The 12,205-nt window shown below is 39.7% G+C and overlaps 1 protein-coding gene across 12 annotated transcripts in view; it reads left to right on the top strand.

The window, feature by feature from the left end:
• The window catches only part of LINS1 (lines homolog 1), a 30,919-nt gene that overhangs the window by 785 nt on the left and 17,929 nt on the right, over positions 1 to 12,205 (top strand). The window lies entirely within an intron of this gene.

Raw genomic sequence — 12,205 nt, 5'->3', positions numbered from 1 at the left:
TATTAAGCACTTTATATTCATCTAGCAAGTGTTTACTGGCCACAGTTCTAGTCCTTGGGGAGACAACAGTGAACAAGATAGTGATTTCGGGGAGACATACACAAAATTATCAGATAGGGATGGGTTATATGAGGAAAATCAAGCAGAATGGTGGGATCGATTTTGACCAGGACGTGATGGGCTATATTAGATAGGTAGTGCTATGGTGTGAATATCTGTCCGCTCCATAACTCATGTTGAAATTTAATCCCCAATGTGGCAGTACTGAGAGGTAGAGTCTTTAAGATGTGGTTGGATCTTGAGGGTTCTGTCTTCATGAGTGGATTAATCTATTCATGGGTTAATGGGTTATCATGGAGGTAGAACTGGTGGCTTTTTAAGGAGAGACTTGACAACACGTGAGCCTGCTCAGCCCCCTGACCACGTGATACTTAGCAGCGCTGCCTCCTGACACCAGATGTGGTCCGTCAGTCTTAGACTTCCCAGCCTCCAAAACTGTAGACAATAAATTACTTTTCTTTATAAATTACCTAGTTTTAGAAATCATTTTATAAGCAGAAGGAAACGAACTAAGAAAGATAGGAAAGGTCTCTGAAGAAGTGACATTTGAGCAGCCATCTGAATGACAAATAGCCAGCCATGCCAAGGTCTAGGGAAAGGATTTTGCCAGCAGAGAGAATTAGAAATGCAAAGCCTCTGATGCCAGAATATGCTTTGCTCTTTACAGGAACTGCCAGAAAGAAGGCTAGGGTAGCTGAAGCAGAGTGGTGGGAAAATGACTGGTAATGAAACTCGGGGGTGGGGCATAGAGGTAAGAATGACTGGTAATGAGACTGGGGCTTGGGGTATAAAGGTGAGAAGACGCCAAGAGTCAGATCTTGAAGGGCCTTTGTAAGCCTTGTTTAGGAGTTTGGACTCTATCCTAAGGAAAGTGGATTGGTTTTTCAGAAGGAAGTGGGTGTAGGGTGGGCCAGGATACAACCACTTTGGGAGGGATTGGTTGCAGTTGTCCAGGGTAGAAGTGCAGTAGTGGCAGTGAAGATAGATTCAGCTTTTTTATTTTTGTCCCTTTGTACTTCCCAGCAATCATATTTCATAATTTCAACTTTATAAATTTCCATTTCTCCTTGAAATTGGTAGCTGAATTATAATTAGAAACAACTTATTCAGGACTATTAAATGGTATCAATTTTTAGTAGCTTTCGGTCTTTCAATTCTACCATGATTTTTCCCTGTTTTTTTTTTTTTTCCTTAACAGCAGGACTCCAATGTAAAAAATAAAATAAAAGCGGTATTTTATTAGTGTTGTTAAATGAAATGTATAGGAAGCCATTGTTTTAGATTAAACTCCTGCACTAGGCCCAACAGACCAGGCCAAATCAGAATGGAGTTGCTGGTGCTAGCTGCCACATAATCAAACAACTTAGAAATAGGCCAGTTGTCAAAAAATCCAGAAGATACACAGCAAGGAGTCAAGGGGGCCTGGCTTACCTGAGCCAGCGTGATAAAAAAGTCTCTCCTCCATTTTGTCTCTATAAGGAAAGTAACTTTGAAATGACCAGTCTGTCTTGTATTCTCTTTTTGCTTCTTCAACCCTCTTCAGCCCACCTCTGCTCAGCTAATCAGAACACCTTTTCTAAATTTTCAGTTGAGATGCTGCCAGATTCATGAATTGCTAATAAAAGCCGATTACATCTTTAAATTTGTTCAAATTTTGTTTGTTTTTGTTTTTGAGACGGAGTCTCACTCTGTCGCCTAGGCTGGAGTACAGTGGTGCGATCTTGGCTCACTGCAACCTCCACCTCCCAAGTTCAACCAGTTCTCCTGCCCCAGCCTCCCCAGTACCTGGGACTACAGGTGTGCTCCACCACACCCAGCTAATTTTTGTATTTTTAGTGGAGGTGGGGTTTTACCATGTTGGCCAGGCTGGTCTCGAACCTCTGACCTCAGGTGATCCACCCACCTCGGCCTCCCAGAGTGCTGGGATTACAGGTGTGAGCCACTGTGCCCAGCCTCAAATTTTGTTTTTTAACAGTTCACATATAATATATATGTTCAGTTTTATAACATTTACTAATTATAGACTCAAGAAGTTTTGAACTCCAAAAAGAAGGAAAAAGAGGCAGAAAGAGGTGAATAAATATGTAAATTGTTGTGGAGAATATATTCATTCTTATAGCAGACTCGGCACCCGTGCAATTCATATGGTGTGTTTGCTAAATGATGGTTAAGTAGAGAGATGGGGGGCTAAGAACTTGTTGGTGAAGAGCCTAGAAACAGAGTTGTCTCCTAATTCCTAGTTCTTTGTATTTCTGGCCATTTGTTTTTCATTTAAAATCCTGCCTTCGAGTTAAACAACCATTTTTCAAATGATTGAAGTACATGATTATATTATAACCAAGTAACATCATGTTGTCAAAGTTTTACAGAATGTGCTACTAGATGATTTTAAATTGCTTTATTGAATTGGTGCTATCAGATTTGCTAATTTTTATAACTTTTTGTTGATTTGTTTTTTATCCTCTGGTGTTGAAACAAACTTTTCATTGATGTAAAAGCGGTTTAGATTGTGGAGTATTTTTAACAAGTTAATATTGATTAGGTTTTAACAGATATACTTCATTTCCCATTCACTTAGTTAACCATATAAAACTCACAAAAATGGGAACATCTTACAACATATAAGTGAAATAATTTGGGGTAGGTAGGAAGCTTAATTCATGAAACCCTGACTCAATCAGAATTGAGTTTATTTCTTGAGTAGAAAAAGACTTTATCATTGGAAAAATGCCCCAGCCCCACTGCAGCAATTCTGATTTAGCTGGTCTCCAGGGAGTCAAAGGCTCATGGATTTTCCTAATGATCCAGTGATGTCGGTGTCAAGGTCAGATTCCAAGGTCAAGGACCACTGCCCAGGAGGCTGTGTCCTGGCCCATAAAGCACTTAGTGGTGGAGAGAACGAGCAGTTTATGCTCTAGTTGGCAGTAGGCACTGTTCTGGGCAGTAGGCTGTTCTGGGCCTGCAGGTGGTGTCTGGGGATCTTGATGTAATAAAGAGGGCCACCAGAAAGACAGATGCAGCAAAGTTTGGAGCCCATTTTCTGCCTTGTTAGCCCAACTTAGTTCAGCTGTACCTGGCAGAAAAGGAGATGGGGCTGGGTAGACAAATTATATTTCAGACCTTAGTCATCACAGCAAAAAGAATGCTGAAAGAAAGGAAGCTAACTGGAGGCTTTTGAGTTCCTTATAGTTCTTGCCCTGCTAATTTAAGGGATTTTGGTCTTCCAGGGTAGTTTTAATTTGTACTCTACCACAACCATTTTAAGATGGTACTTCAATGTGTGTTGCTTCTGTCAAGTACGTTGTCAGATGTATAATACGGTAAAGACTGAACGAGCTCAGAACTTAATCCCTGCTATGGATACTACTGTTTATAAGTTTTTTGATACTACATTTTTATTTTAATTTAAAATTCAGAACTTAAAATATTACATGGTATTTTAAAAGTTTTTTGAGATCAAAATGGTACTAAAATATACTTCGGGACTGATTTTAGGATTGAGACATATACACTACTAAATTAATCTTCAGCTAGGAATGTATCCCACAAATACAAGTACCTACTGTGTATCAAATGCTGTGCTAGGAGCTGGGGAAGAACCAAGCAGACAACTCTTAACAGAATTTACAGTCTAGTAAATCATACAAATCATTGCACAGATTGTTAAAGTGTAATTGTGACACATTCTGTAAGATATGGCACCAGAACTAGAAGACAGAATATCACCGGAGGACTTACCCCTGCCAATGAAAGTCATATTTAAGTCTACAACAAAAGGGAAAGTGGGCGGAAGGAGAAACATTATGTCAAGGCCCAGAGGCTGGAAGGAACCTTTCAAGGTTAATAAATAAAGACATACCGAAGTCCTCCTACTTGGGTTCTATAGGTGTTTTCACATATAAGCCAGTTGATTTTTGCAAATTTTTGAGTATGCTGCTATCTGAGGTAGATAGATAATCTCATTTTATCTATTGAAAAATCACATCTTGTCTGCATACAGAATTTAGGAGTTCAGTAAAATCTGGACAGTATCCCATCTATAGACAGTTCCTAAATGCTACCCTGCCACTGGTGGTGGGTTTGTGGGGGCAGATGGAAAAGGGACAAGACAGACTGGAAAAGGAGAAGACTAAGGAAAACCTTTCTGTGAAATATTTCATTCTGAACTACCACTTAAAACATACAGTCATAATTTAGCAACTAAGTGTAGAAAAGTATCATTCATATTGATACATTGGAGAGTTTCCATTTATTTAAAAAAATGCTTAGCATTAGCATAATATGATAAAAACCTAAGGAGCTCAGATTCCTCATCAATAAATCAAGTAGATTGCACAGTGGTTCTCAAAGCATAGTCCCTGGTTCAATTCTTGGGCCCTCCCCAGACCCACTAAATCAGAATCTCTGGAAGTGGGCCCAGCCATTTGTGTTCTAATAAGCCTTTCAGGGAATTCTGATGCTGCAGTTTGAGAATTATCTCTAAATTATCTCTGAGATTTTTTCTAGTATGAACACGTTATGATTCTAATGTCCAGCATTAATCTGTGCTATGTTTAAAAAAAAAAAAAAAAAAAAAAAAAAGGTTTGCCTTTGGAGTGGTCACATAATAGAGCTCCTTGAGAAAGATACTGTTGCCAGTAGGCCAGGTCAGGTTCTTCTCTGCACAAAAGAATTTGAAAGGGAGACCACAGTGAAAATGTAGGTTTGTTACAGAGTGAAAGTACACACTCAAAAGAGGAGTGTGGATATGCTCAAAAGAGGCATGTAATGTGGTCCGGGCTCACTACACAGATAGGCATGATGAAGGCACAAAGTATTCTATAATAAAAGGAGAAGGTTTACAGGAAATGGGCAGGCAGTTCCCCGAATAAGGGTGCCACCCTTTTCTTGACTAAATGTGATTAATCTGGAACTGTCATGGCTTCAGGTACGTGGCAGGGAGTGGGAGGTTTCCCCAGGGAAGTTTTATGGTAATAGGGGCATAGTGCAGCCAAGAGTATGCATTCGGTCAAGGTTTTGGCCAGCTTGGATTTAACCAATTGCAGCAGGCTTCCTCTTTGTTACATTCTTATCTGTGCCTGGTCCCCAGGTAGCCCTTTCCTATTGGCATAGCTGCCGGCATTCACCTATGCAGGCTTTTAGCTTGCGTATCTATGCTTGCAGCTTGATTTTTCAGGCCGCTTTTTGTTAGAAAAGAAATGATTTGGGGGCTGCTTTTTATTAAAAGGGAAGCCTTGCTGAGGACTCTCTTACCCTCACTATCTGTCTAAATAATTTCTAGCTCCTGTATCATCAGGCTGTTACCAGTATATCACTTTGACAGAAAAATGCTTTTAAGCATTAAGTCTTTTATCTATAAGTTGATTGCCAGGCTCTTCCTTCATGCCAAAAAAATCTGGCCTCTTTCAGAGTCCTAAGACAAGAGTTTAATAGGAAGACAATTTACAAACATGTGACAGAATTTGTGTTCTCACTATCTCAGAAGTAACCTGGAAACTTGTTAGAAATACAAATTATTGGGCCCCACCCCAGAACTATCTTATGGGAAACTCCTAGGGTAGGGCCCTGCAGTCTGCTTTCATAAACCTGTCAAGTGCATAGCACAGTTTGAGCAAAGGGCCAGTAACCACCAGCACCCGCTTTAGCCCTGAAGGTAAGGAGAGCTGGCAGTTGCTGGAGCTTGAAAGTCCAGCCTGCCTTCGGCCCTTCCCACTCCAAATCTCCTGGAGCCTGTTGGGGCACTGAGGAGGGTGAAGAATGGAACTAAAGGGAAGATACTGGCACACGGCATGCTGTTGGAAGATATCTGCCCCACTTCTTTTAATAGGGGAGGGAGGTGCTCTTGTCTAACCAGACCCATTTTATTTTTTTCTGTCAAAATTCATGCAGTTTTGATTGGTGGAGGGAACCAGAATCTTGGAAGACAGCCTTGTTTTGGAGTGCCTCAACTTCTGCTTCAAGTGTCATTGCATCTCCATTAATGGAACAAAATAGATTAAGTATCCTCTTGGGCTGTGGTCAGATTTGAACCTGTTGTTGAATTAGGGGAAGGCCCACTATTGACTTTCCAGTCTATTAGTCTGTATAGTAGCCACATCATAGTATGAAAACTAGTAATTTTTTTACTTTTAATATTGACCATGAAACTAGATTTTTTTTGTATTCTGAATTTAAACATAGACTTTATCTAAAGAAAACGTCCTAAAAAGTAGTGGCATTTTTGGTCACATAAAAACAAAGATTAAATTACTAGGAGCTTGTTCTTTGATAATTTCAAAATTAAGTGATGGGAGAGCGTTTTCTAACGAGTAGACAGTGTACTTAGACGTTCTTCGTATTTCAGCTGAGTGCAGTGGCATGCGCCTGTGGTTCAGCTACTGGAGAGGCTGAGGTAGGAGGATCATTTGAGCTCAGGAGTTTGCAGCTGTAGTGTGCTATACTTGCACCTTTGTGAATAGCCACCGCTATCCAGCCCGGGCAACATAGTGTGACCCTGTCTCTTAATATTCTGTAAGAAAATACTCTTAACATTTTTAGATACCGTTCTGTTCAGTTTTAGGTCTAGAGACCTTTAAAATCAAAATTCAAGTATATTTTATTTATATTTTAATTGACACTAATGAAATCCTATACATATTAATGCTAGGAATCAAAAGACTGACGTCTGAAATTTTTTTATTAAACTATTTTGAGATGATTATGGATTCATAAGCAGTGGATAATATAAAAGAATTAATACAGAGAGATACTATATAGTCTTTACCCACTTTGCCCTAATGGTAGCATCTTACAAAACAATCGTGTAATATCACAGCCAGGATATTGACACCAACACAATCCACCAGCTTATTCAGATTTCCCGTTTTACTTTTATTCATTTATGTATGTGTATAGTTAATTTTGTGCAACTTTATCATATATGTAGGGTAGCGTGTCCTCCACCAGTTCCATCATCACAAGTATCCCTTACGTCACCCCTTATAGTCCTTCCCACCAAGTGAGAGTGGCCTCCCTAACAGCTGGCAAGCACTGCTCTCTTCTCCATTCTTTAATGTCGTCATTTCAAGAGTGGAATCATACAGTATGCAGCCTTCTGAGATTGGCTTTTTTTCCCCTCAATGTACTTCTCTTGAGAACCATCCAAGTTGTTGCATGTATCAAAGGTACTTTCATTTTTTATTGCTGAGTAGTATTTCATGGTATGGGTGGACCACAGGTTGTTTAACCATTCATTTACTGAAGGACATCAGGTACAGGTTTTTATGTGAATAAGTCTCCATTTTTCTGGAGTAAATGCCCAGGTGCACAGTTGCTGGGTCATATGACAGTTGCATATTTAGTTTTTAAAGATAACCACAAATTGTTTTCCAAAGAGGATGTGCAATTTTACATTCTCACCAGCAGTGTAAGAGAGGTCTAGTTTCTCAGCATCCTTCCCAGCATTTGGAATCATTTTTAGCTCTTCTTGTAGTGGTAGTTCACTGTAGTTTTAATTCTTATTTCTGTAATGTCTAATATGGTTCAGCATCTTTCTGTGTGATTATTTGCCGTCTTTATATCCTCTTCGGTGAAATGTCTGTGATCCATTTTGTAATTCATTTTTTTTTTAATGTTGAGTTTTGGGAGTCCTTTGTATATTCTAGGTACTAGTCATGTGCTTTGCAAATGTTTTTCTTTAAGTCTGTAGCTTGTCTTCTCATCTTCTTAGGGTTTTTCGCAGAGCAAGTTTTAAATTTTGCTGAGTTCCGGTTTATCAGTTTTTACATTTGTGGATCATGCTTTTATGGTCAAGTCTGAGAATGCTTTGACTAGCCTCAGATCCCTAAGATTTTTCCTACACTTTTTTTCTAAAAGCTTAAATTTTACAGCCATGACCAATTTAGGGTTAATTTTTGTAAAAGGTTGGAATTATTTTAGAGAAAGCAAAATCAAGGTCATAGTCACCTTTATTCACAGTGCCTTTAATGTTGATGAACTGTTGATGCCTGAGGAGGAACAGTGGATAGTTGATTTTTCACGAGGAGCTTGCTGGGTTTGGTACAGCCACTAAAAGTACAGTCAGCCCTCCATATCCACGGATTCCATTCCAGTGGGTTCTGCTCCCTTGGATTCAACCAACCCCAGATCAAAAGTATTTAGGGAATTGGGGAAAATTTTTGGCTACAGGATGGTGTGCTGACTGCCAGGGGAACCAGCCCTGTGCTCAGAGTTGGCGCTGAACATGTTTGGATTTTTTCTTCTTGTCATTATTTCCTAAACTATACAGTGTAACAAATGTTTACATAGCGTTTACAATGTACAGTGTCAAATATTTTAAGTAACCTTGAGATCATTTAAAATACCTACGACGATGTGTATAGATTATATGCAAATAACTACACCATTTTATATATGGGACTTGAGCATCTGTAGATTTTGGTATGCTTAGAGGGTCCTGGAACAAATGTCCCATGGATCCTGAGGGACAACTGCTCTTTGTTTTGTTCAGAAACTCACAATTCCAGAAAACCATGTCACTGACAGTAGCACTACTAACAGCATTTGATCTCACAAGATTCATGATCATTAACCAAAATCAGAGACCCCTGAAGGTCTGATTACCATGCTGGCCTATTGATTCTGGGGCTTAAATGGAACGATAGTCGGCCCTCTGGATCCACAGGTTCCACATCTACAGATTCAACCAACCTCAGATAAAAAAAAAAAAAAAATTAAGAAAAAATTAAAAATAACAATATGATAATAAAAATAATACAAATCAAAACAGTACGGTGTAACAACTATTTACACATTACTTACATTGTGTTAGATATTATAAGTAATATAGAGATGATTTAAAGTATATGGCAGGATGTGCACAGGTTATATGCAAATATTATGCAATTTTTTGCCAGGGAGTTGAGCATCCATGGATTTTGGTATCCTTGGTGGGTCTTGGAGCCAATCCCCCACAGGTACCGAGGGGTGACTATATAATTTTAAAAATTCAGTCAAATGGTTGTCCTGATTCACCTTTCAACCTGTAGTTGCTGAGTATCTTTTGAAAAAAATAATCTTAGTTTATACTGGGAAATTGCATAGTAATTGACCTTGATTTTAGATCTTGCATGGCCTGTGAAAATGATTCTGAGCACTGATACTGTTTTACAATGTGAACAGTTAAGCTGTATAAGTTACTACTTAATTTGAGGTCCAATGTTGAACTCTTGTCCTGGGCTTTTGGAGCACCAGTGGAAGTTTGAAGAGTGCTGTGGTGGAGTGGTGAAGGGCACAGGCTCTGATAATAGATTTTCTGGCTTCACATCCTGACTCTGCCCCTTAAGCTCTGTGACATAACAGCTCTCTGTCTTAGTTTTCTTATCTGTAAAATGGGTACAATAATTAAGTACCCCCCCATAAAGTTTTTGTGAAACTCACTTAGAGCAGTATCTGGTACATAATAGGTACTCAATAACGATTCGTATTCCTAACACAGCAATTTTGGTGAAGATGGGTAGAAAGTATGTTATTTTATATTAATAAACACATGGTTTTATTAGGCATATAATGCAAAATTCAAATAGTTTACAGAACTTAATTAATAGAGGCTTCAGACAAATTTTATACTTAATATGGGTCACCCTTAGGCCACGTGGTATGGGATTTCAGCTCCTCTGCCAAGAGAAAACACTTAAGAGAAGCACTGCCCCTTCATTTACCTAGTAAGACTGCCCCAATTGTTTGTTTCCTCTCCAGGCTAGAAAAATCTCTCATTTATCATATATAGATGGCCTCAAAGCCTGTCAGCATCCTGTGCACCCTTCCTCAGACACTTGGGTTTGTTGGTGTCTCTTAAAAGCTTGTTGTCTGAAGAGTACACATTCCCCCAGGCCAGCATGATAATGCAGAATGAGATGTGCAAACCTCAGAGCATCCACTTCAGAAAAAATTGTGGTCAGTTAAATCCCCTAGTTTGTTTTCTTAAGGATTTATCCTTTCCTTTAATACCACAATTGATTTAAAAAACACACACAAACTGCAATTTTCAATTCCAGTGGGCTACCCACAGACATTTATTTTAAAGACAGTGTAATTAAGAGGGGTTTATGCTTGATCATAATAGAAAACAGCCTAGCACCTATTGTCGTCATTCATTCATTAGCTGCCTGGCCCCTTGGCATTTGTGACCTGTATTACTAAGATGAATGTATTTTGATTTCCATCTAAGATTCCAGGCTCATCTCCTTTAAGCCTGTTATTTCCTATGGGACTAGAACAGTAAGTTGATCTTCTGTTAAAGTAAATATATGGCCTTTTGTCCTGGGTTCCTGAAGCAGCTCAAGAACAGCTTCAGAGCACTAAAGGTCAAAGGCAGTCTTTTGTTATTTATAATAAACACCTTTCGCACACCCCACCTTATGTGAATGAGGTGATTTTTTTTGGACCATCTAGATGGCTACAGGATGGAGTGCTGGCTGCGGGGAGGGAACCAGCCCTTTGTTCAGAGTTGGAACTTTCAGCCCTATCCCCAGTCTCAGGAAGAGGAGAGGGACTTGAGGTTGAGTTTATCACCAAGGGCCAGTGATTTAATCAACCATGCCTAAGTAAGGAAGCCTCCGTAAAAATCCGGAAGTGTTATCGGTTGATGGGTGTCCAGGTTCTTGGTGTCTTGAACAAAGAAAGCACAAACAAAGCAAGGAAAGGCACATAAAACACACAAACAAAGCAAAGAAAGAATGAAGCAACAAAAGCAGAGATTTATTGAAAACGAAAGTACACCCCACAGGGTGGGAGTGGGCCAAGCTCAAGAGCCCCGTTACAGAATTTTCTGGCGTTTACATACCCTCTAGAGGTTTCCATTGATTACTAGGTGACGCCTTATGTAAATGAAGAGGGTAAAGTCAAGTCACTTACTTACTCTACGTGCTATGTAAATGGAGAGGATACTTCATAGGTGAAGTGTTTCCATTTGATTTAGTTCTAGAAAGTCAGCATGAATTAGCCTTATGTTCCTACCTCCAGACTCTATTTTGCTTCATTCCCCCCAGAAAGATGTGATCCCCATAAATCTTTATGGAGGCAGAGAGACCAATGATCTGTCTTCTGTAACTGCTTCATGCTGGCTTGGGGCATAGTCCCTACCTATTGGAAATCAACGGAACTCTCGCCCCACTCTGTCTAGTGGAGGCAGGGTAGCTTCTTGATGACCAGGAGTAGTGTCTGGAACTGGCTGGAACCTTTGTTGCATGATCATCTGAAGCTTGATGGTTTCTAGGCGAGAGGAAATGAATTTAGTTAAAAGATTTAATGAGAACTTCAGGTAGTGGATACCTATGCTTCCAGGAACATTTTTTAGAGATTTGTAGGAGAAAAACAAAACCTAGTCTGTTCTAGGATCTATGTGTTTCCTTAATGTCTTAATGCAAGCGACTTCATTATGGTTTGATTTGGTTTGGTTTGTTGGGGCCTAGTGCATGAGTTCAGTCCAAAACAATGGCCTCCCATAATTTTGTTTAAAAAATTCCCCCTTTTGGTCAGATTCTCACTTAGGTGAGAGTGTGACCAAAACTTAGGGCCTTAGCACCTCTCTCAGTTACCTTCATTTTGGGTTTCTGGTCTCAGTGTGTGATTCATAGGTTATGGTGTCCTCATGTTCACACATTTCTTTCAGCTCTTGTCATTCCAGTTGAAAACAGACCATTTGACATTCTAGAGATGGCTGTGTGCAAGCATTTAAAACCTTTAAGAGAATACAGTGCACAAGGGAAACTATTATTGTTATTATTATTATTTTTTTTTTTTTTTTTTGAGACAAGAGTTTTGCTCTTTTCGCCGAGGCTAGAGTGCAGTGGTGCGATCTTGACTGACTGCAACCTCCGCCTCCCGGGTTCAAGTGATTCTGCCATCTCAGCCTCCTGAGCAGCTGGGATTACAGGTGTGTGCCACCACGCCTGCCTAATTTTGTATTTTTAGTAGAGACAGGGTTTAATCATGTTGGTCAGGCTGGTCTCAAACTCCTGACTTCAGGTGATCTGCCTGCCTCGGCCTCCCAAAGTGCTGGGATTACAGGTATGAGCCACTACGCCTGGCCAAGACCATTGTTACGACTATCGGGAGGATAATACCAAGAGTTTGGAGTATGCTTCTTACCCGGGATTCCCATAAA

This window comes from Macaca fascicularis, chromosome 7, assembly GCF_037993035.2.
Source record: "Macaca fascicularis isolate 582-1 chromosome 7, T2T-MFA8v1.1".
Taxonomy (NCBI): domain Eukaryota; kingdom Metazoa; phylum Chordata; class Mammalia; order Primates; family Cercopithecidae; genus Macaca; species Macaca fascicularis.
This window is presented reverse-complemented; position numbering and strand designations above follow the sequence as displayed.